This window comes from Crocodylus porosus, unplaced genomic scaffold (assembly GCF_001723895.1).
Source record: "Crocodylus porosus isolate Cpor-Errol unplaced genomic scaffold, CroPor_comp1, whole genome shotgun sequence".
Taxonomy (NCBI): Eukaryota; Metazoa; Chordata; order Crocodylia; family Crocodylidae; genus Crocodylus; species Crocodylus porosus.
Window position 1 is genome coordinate 23,366,461 of NW_017728948.1, and position 8,057 is coordinate 23,374,517.

Below are 8,057 nucleotides of genomic sequence, written 5' to 3' on the forward strand. Positions count from 1 at the left end.
ATGTGTGTGGGGGTGTATGTGGAGTGTGTGTGTGAGGTGTGATCCCAGACTCTTGCCTCAGGTGAGGACTAAACCTGAGCAGGGACTTCCCCTGCTGCAGAGCCCGGTGAAGGAGCCCTCCCCCCATGCTCCCCCCACCCCAATCCACAGATCCGATGAGCCCCGGCCCTGTGGGCACTGCCACACACGTTGTACACGAGATGCCTGAGCACGGGGCAGGACACCACTCCCTGCCTGCACCGGACGCCCAGGCTAGATTTCTGTTTTATTTCTGAGGCGGCTTGGGACTTGGCTTTTCCTCCTTAGTGTGGCAAGGTGCACACACATGTTTTGCAAATGTGACCCCTATATAAAGCTCCTTTTGCTATTTGGGGAAGCTTCTGCCAGCCTCCATAATTGGTCAGTGAGGAACATAAAGGGGCACCGGGGTAAAGACCTCCAGACTCCAGGCAGAAGCCAGGCCCCAAAGGAGCCCCAACAAGGCTCTGCAAGACCCATGGCTTCCACACTGCTGACAGGCCCTGCTGCACCTGGTGGCACCAAGGCCCCTCTGGAGCTCAATCCTGCAGCCTAGCCCTAGGCAACGCCCCAGCTGATTTGGCCTGTCTTCAGTGTGTGTTTTGCATCAGGATCGGGCCTGCAATTACCTGCCTGCTCTGATTTAGTGCCACTCCTGGCCGGCCCAGGAAAGGTGCCTGTTGCAGGTTATGACCCTGGTTATTTCCAGAGTGCTACCCCACTCCCTGGAGCCCCCTCTGCACTCCTGAACACTAACCCCTGCACCTGAGACATTGCATCACTACTTGCTTCATCAGGGGGTGGCAGGGGGCAGAGCTGGGAAGGGTTCCCCCCTTGCCACTGCCTCCTTCTCCCCTCTCGGCTAAGCCCTTGGCTACTCCTGGGCGCCCCAGAGCTGGCCTCCACCATGCAATAACAGTCATTAGAGCCACCAGTCCCCAAATGCTCATTATCCCACCCTGTGTTTATGACACACTGAAGCTGACAAACAAAAACAAACCAGGAGAGCTGCAGTCTGCATTTTTCACTAGACCTTATTTCATCAGCAACAGCACAGCCAAATGTTTCTTGGGAAAAGAAGAAAGTCCTCGGGGTCACAGACAAGAATCATTCACTTCCCTTTCACATTCAGAAGTGTCCGTGTCACAAGAGAGAATTTTTTTTTTTAGACACCCGGCACTAAGTCGGATTCTGCAGTGCTAATTCCTGGGGAGCTGGATGGCAATTCTGCCTGGGAAAGGCCTGCAGGCCTGAGCCCAGTGTGGATGTAAAGATCAGTTCTATGGTTTTAAAATTCAAATGTGTTTTGTCACAGGGTGATGCCACTTTCAACCAATTGGAGATAACCCGTGGAGGTGCAGAAAGCAATTTAAGGAAACAATGTGGGGTACCACTATACCTATAGGCTTTCAAAGTTGATTACCCTGAACCAGCTAGTTAAAAAGTGATGTAGTCACTGACAATGTTTCTACTGACTCCAGTGGGCTTTGTGTTAGGCCGTGGGCCACTAAAATGATCTTTTTGGCGTTTTGGTTTCTGATGATTCAGTGGAAATTTAGGGTAAAATTGAAACTGAAATTAAGGGCAAAATTCAAAATATTTTAAAAGTGACCCTGGGTATTTTAAGCAGTTTAACATATATATATATATATACACATTTTTAAATCCCAGAAATTATCCTAACTTCAGGTTACAAGACATAATTGATTTTGTGCTACCATATATGGCATTCACTCTCAAAAAACACTGGAGGACCCAAATTCAACACAGTAAAAAATTCTTAACTTCTAAAAATCATTTTCCTTCTCAGTAGTGGCTTCTCATTTTTTCACTTTTTATTTCCCCCCTTCCTTTATAAAAACTGTCATTAATTAAAACTATGTCTGTGAAAGACCTGATGGCATCCTCATTCTCCTGCATTAGATATCTTCCCTTTGATTTGTTTTCTGTGCACATTTGTGTCTTACTTTTGAATAGGTGGTAGCTTCTGTCTGACTTTTTTTAAAGATATGTTTAAAAGGACTAGAAACATGCAGTGGACATGCAGATATTTAAGGAACCAGTTTAATAAATGGATAGTGTTGCAAAAAAGTTAGATCATGTTCATTTAAACCGTAACACAAAAGTAATTGTAAAACAGTTGAAATGAATACAAAAGGCAGACATGGTCCTAGAGAAATCAGTTATGTGTTCCATAGAATACTGGAGATCATCTACTTTTAAAGATCTCTGACAAATGTCAGGTGAATGTGTTACTCCAAGTTTATTTTACAATGATATTCTTTGGGAGGCATCTGTGTGGGCTGACAGGTTGTCTGAAATAGAAATATTCCATGGAGCCCAATCCACAAGTGCTTAATGCCTCTTGCTTAGTTGGAGACCTTGCAAGATTTCTCTCTCACATTCTCTCTCTCAATGTGCACTCTAAAGTAGTCTAAAGGAGCAGCCAGGCTTTACATAAATGAAGGCCACATTGGCAAACTGCCAGAAGCCCAAGGCCTGAACCTAATTTGCATATTACAGACCAGATTGCAGACGATCCTATCTTTAATAAGACGTGAAGCCAGGCAATGTGCAGGCTTAATTTGAGCAGTCTGAATGCTTTGCTTAAAATGAAAGATGTCATTCATTTACATTCTCCAAAACTAGCACCATCAGACATATCATAGATTCAGAAAGTTTCAGGCCAGCAAAAAATATTACAAAACTTACTTTGACCTCTGGTATATAACAGATATTTACATTTTACTCAGTTACTCCTGTACTCAATGTGATAATTTGTGTTTGCCTAAAGCAGTGATTTTCAGCTAGGGTGTTGTGAGATCCTTTCAAAGATGATGCAAAGTAGGTATGCAAACATCTGCATGGTTCATAAAATAAACCCAGAGATTGCAAATAACAATCTACAGTGTCAAAAACATTCTGACCTATTCTGATTTCATTTCTTTGCAATGGAAGAATTACTGTATCATGTTTCCATAGTCAAAAAACTAGTGGAAAGCTAAGAGGTATCTTGAGTCTAACAAGGTAGAGAACCATTGGCTTAAAGGATATCTCCTAGACAATCGCCCAGAGGATGAGAGATGGAAATCAACTGAATTTGGGAATTGAAGGTTTTAAATGGAATAGCTTGTCTCAGTTTGCAGTGAGGATAAAGATGTAACAGAGGATAATCCTAGTGTAGCAAAAGGGAAAGCTGATATATAACAGAATTGAGCACATCTGAGCTAGAAGCCAAACTTTGGCCCAGGCCATGGGTGACTGATGCCACCTTAGTCAGGGAGGGCACATGTGCCTCCAGCTACCAGTCAGCATCTGGTGAGTGGCCGTGCTACTCCCAGAAGTGGCCATGGTACTCCCAGAAGTGGCTGTGGCACTTCCAGAAGTGGCTGCGGTCTACATCTGGCACTCCAACTCCCCAGCCGGCGCTTGCAGAGGGGGCACCAGCACTCCCACCTGACCCCCTCTCCCAACCATTGCCTAAGCGGAGAGTGTCAGGGGGTGCACCAGCACTCTCAGGGGGTATATGTGCACCTCTGTGCACCGCCTACACATCACCACTGGCCCAGATTGTAAAATCACCTTGTAGTAGTAGTATCCTCCAGCCTCTTGAGCTGCTCTAGGCAAGCTGCCTCCTTGACCACAGTGCATCTCGATGGGATTATAATTTATAAACCTGCTCACACTAATTAGCTTGCTTTCAGCAACTGCAAGGATATAGCTTTGCTATTCCTGGGTCAGGAACCTGCCCATGTGGGCCAGAACTCTATGGCTCATGGGCGGATGGAGGTCATCAGTGGCAGGGAGTTTCAGCAGCAGGAACTCTCCCCATGTTGCCATGGGGCAAGCGCTGGCAACTCCAAGCTCGTAGTACCTGGCCATCTATTTGGCTGTGACACAAGGTGTATCATTCTGGCCTGCATCTGACAAAGGTTACCAATGGCTGGCTTACTGTAATTAAATTGGGTGTCTCAGATAATTTCCATCCCAGAAAATATAAAGTACTTGCTCATGAAATAGCAACTGCTATAGCATGGATTGATCTTCAATGGTTTTGTCAACTGGGGGAAGTGCCCTATGATTGAAAAATAATATATTCAGTGCCTAAAGTTAAAAAAAAAATGGGGATGGGAGGGGCACGTGAACCAAGCAATTACAAGCTTGTAAGTTTTATTTCAATATTGGGTTATGTCTTTATTAATCAAGGATATGGAGGTAAATGGAAAATGGGGAAAATGTAACATGATTTAAGGAAAATCATGTCAGACCAATTTAATATGCTCTTATGATAGGATAATTGATTTCTTAAATAAGGCCAAGGCAGTGGAACTAATCTTTAGATTTAAGTGAAGCATTTGATACTGTACCTCATTAAATTATTGGCTAAACTGGATATGATGGGATTAATACTATTATGTAAAGTGGATAAAAGAATGGCTACAATGAATTATGTTAGAAGGGGAGTTATTAGATTAGGAAAAGGTTACTAGGAGTGTTCTCAGGGATCAATCCTGGAACCTTTTTCATTAGCAACCTTGGTGCAAATGCTAAAATTTGCAGACAACAAAAAATGTCAGAACTGCCATTAAGTGGGAGGATCAGACTCCAAAAAGCCTATGCTTGAATTGATTCAGTCTTTGCAGGTTAGTCATACCTGGCTAGGCTGAACCAGTTTGTAACTTCACAGACATTGCAGGCACACAGGCACATGCCTGCAGAGAGTCAGAATAGAAGCCCGGAGCAGGGGTCACTACAGCAGCTCTCCTGTCCATTCCACAGCACTGAGCTGAGCGGGGCATGGCCAAACCCCAGCAGGATGCTCTGATTAGCCCAGCAGGAGCCAATAACAGTGTTTATCACTCCCTAACTCGGGGCTTTTCCATCCCATTAAGAAAACAGCAGAGGGACATTACCAGCTATCTGTCAGTTCTGCCTGTTGATTCAGCAGGGACCATAGCCAGCATGTGGTTTGCTAACTAATACACAGACACCTCCTCAGCAAGGCAGAGGAGAGTGGGGAATTCCTGCTTAGTAAGGCGTGGTGAGGGGGGAGGTGAGGGAGTTGTAGTCAGGGAGCAGAGGGGAGTGGCCAGCCTTGCTGTGGATCAGAGAGCTCTGCCCAGCCCAGAGAGCATGCCCGGATGCTGGGGGAGTCTGATTTATCTTAAACCAAGCAAGGGGCTTGGAACAGACGTTGCATAAACTGTTTTTTGCAATGTTAAGTCTGTTAAATGTTAAATCAGTTAAGTCTGATATTACATTCAACTAGGTTTATCTCAAACTGGTTTCAGCCATTTTCAAACTGGTTTATGTGCACTGAACATCTGTTCTGTTACAGGTTTAAACCAGTTTCTGACCACTCAAACCAGTTTATGGGTAATGTCTGTCCCTAGCTGTGGAGGTTGCTCATGTGTTTCAGGACTAATACAAAGAACTCTTTTTCCTAAATGAATGCTTATACATGGGAAGAATGGAGGAAGCAAGGAACCTGGGTGAACTTGGAGAAGTGGGCATGCTAGAAGAGAGGGACATCTGGACAAGTTACAGGGGTGGGCAGATGAGAACAGGATGGGTTTCAATACTGACAAGTGCAAGGTACTGCACCTGGTGAGTAAGAACCAGCACCATACCTACAGGCTGGGGAACTCCCTTCTTGTCAGCACAGAGGCAGAAAAGGACCTTGGTGTCACTATTGATTCCAAGATGAACATGGGCCGGCAGTGTGGGGATGCAGTCAGGAAGGCTAACAGCACCATGTCATGCTTCCACAGATGCATCAAGAGCAGGTCCAAGGAGGTGATCCTCCTCCTCTATGCGACATTGGTCAGGCTGCAGTAGGAGTACTGTGTCCAGTTCTGGATACCACACTTTAGGAGGGATGTGCATCACGAGGGTCCAGAGGAGGGCCACTCACATGATTGGGGGCAGCAGGGCAGGCCCTATGAGGAGAGGCTATGGGACCTGAACCTGTTCAGCCTCCACAAGAGAAGGCTGAGAGGGGATCTGGTAGTTGTCTATAAATTGGCCAAGGGGGACCACCGGGCAACGGGAGAGTCCCTGTTCCCCTGGGCACTACCAGGAGTACCAAGGAATAACGGCCAAAAGCTGACTGAGAGCAGATTCAGACTAGATACCAGGAAGCACTACTTCACAGTCAGGGTGGCTACGATCTGGAACCAACTTCCAAGGGAAGTGGTGCTTGCTCCTACCCTGGGGGTCTTCAAAAGGAGGCTGGATAATCACTTCGCCAGTGTCGTTTGACCCCGGCTTTCTTTACTGCTCATGGCAGGGGGTCAGACTTGAAGATCTGCTCAGGTCCCTTACGACCCTACTAACTATGAAATTGGTTTACTGTACTAGAACCATGAGGTATCAGAAAGAGGAGCCCATGAAACAGATTAGTACAATTCTAGGGAATGTTAGGCAGGGCATTTTTAGTAGAAGCAGAAACCTTTGTACAAGGCACTTTTGTATTTTGTACAGTTCTGGTAATCTAAGTTTAGAAAAGATAAATTTTATCTGGAAGAGATACAAAGAAGGGTTATTCGGTTGGAGCTTTTGAAGTCTCTCACTATAAGTAGGATCCTACCTAAATCACAGTGAGACCAAAGGTTTTTTGCAAGGTGTTTGCGGCGCGTGGAGCTGATTTCAGAGTCTTTTTGTGGCCCTGCCTCTCACTGCTGATTAACTGAGAGGCAAAAACCATGGCATAATTAAATAGCAAAGTGTGCAGAAATATAAAATAAATTACTGTATTATTATAAATCTAAATATTAAATTTAAATCTAAATTGAAGTATATTATGAGTATAAATTTATACACAATATGAATTATAGCATTATCATAATTTATTATTAGCATTCTAAAAAATGTTTAGCGATACTAAATAATGCTAACCATGATAGAAACAAATGTTGATTGTTAGCATGCAGCATCTACCGACAGTTGCAGCTGGCATCCTCTGTTTCTATGGTGTGAACACTTGTCCAGACACTGAGACTGGCTATTCTGTGTCCACTGAATTAGTTGGAATGGCAAGGCAGCATTTTGCCAAGTTGTAGCTATGTGGAAGCTGATCCCAAAACAGTGACAGTCAAAGGCATCTGGTGCTCTTTGACAAATTTCATGTAAGTAGCACGTTCCTTGTCATGCTCTTTCTGCCATTCAGGAATTAATTTCAATAGCTGAGGGTCAAAACTCAGAAAAGGTACCTCATTGGAGGTCAAAAATGTGAACAGCACTAAAAAAGGAGGTAGCTGGTTATTTTAACTGAAGTGGTAGTAGCTGGACATGTCTACACAAGATGTGTTAATGCGCCTTAACCTAGTTTACTGTTCACTACCAGCACACGTCTACACATGTGCTCCCATATTGAGCAGTAAAAATAGCTAATCACAGCTGAATTTGATACCCACAAATGCAGGTATTGCATTTAGTCATATTAGTTGAAGTGCAGTAACGCGTATGTAGATGAAACCCAACACTAAGTTTACTGACGGCTTTGCCCAGCCATTACGGGGCTGGCCTGAGCCCAGCCCCAGGGCTCTTGACTGGGAGCTGCTCCTGCTCCAGGACTGGAATGCCTCTGGGGCAGCCCCTAGCTTCAGGCTATAAAAGCCTACAGCCATTTTGTGCCCTGGGGCACCCTGCACAGGAGCTGGGATGAGCCTGTTATACTTCCCAGGAGCACTGCAGGCCCTGTGTGCCCTCTGCCTGCCCTGTCATCAAAACTGCTGCTTGTCCACAGGTGAGCATTGTAAACAGCTGCAGCCTACTGCACCCCCTGGTCAGCCCTGAGATCTCCCCAGGGCTGCTGGCTGTCTCTGACAGCAGGGCCAGTATCTGCTTCTTCTGCTCATCCCCAACAGCCTGTTCTATGCTTGCAGGTGCTGTGGGCTATTGCCCCTGCCACGCGGCTCCCAGTCCCTGTGCTGGCTACTGCTGGCCTCTGTCCAGTGCCAGCAACACCTGCAACATGAGCTTGCAATGTGATGCTGTGGCTAGTAAAGCGACCAAAACGCTGGCTTGCATCCAGAGAT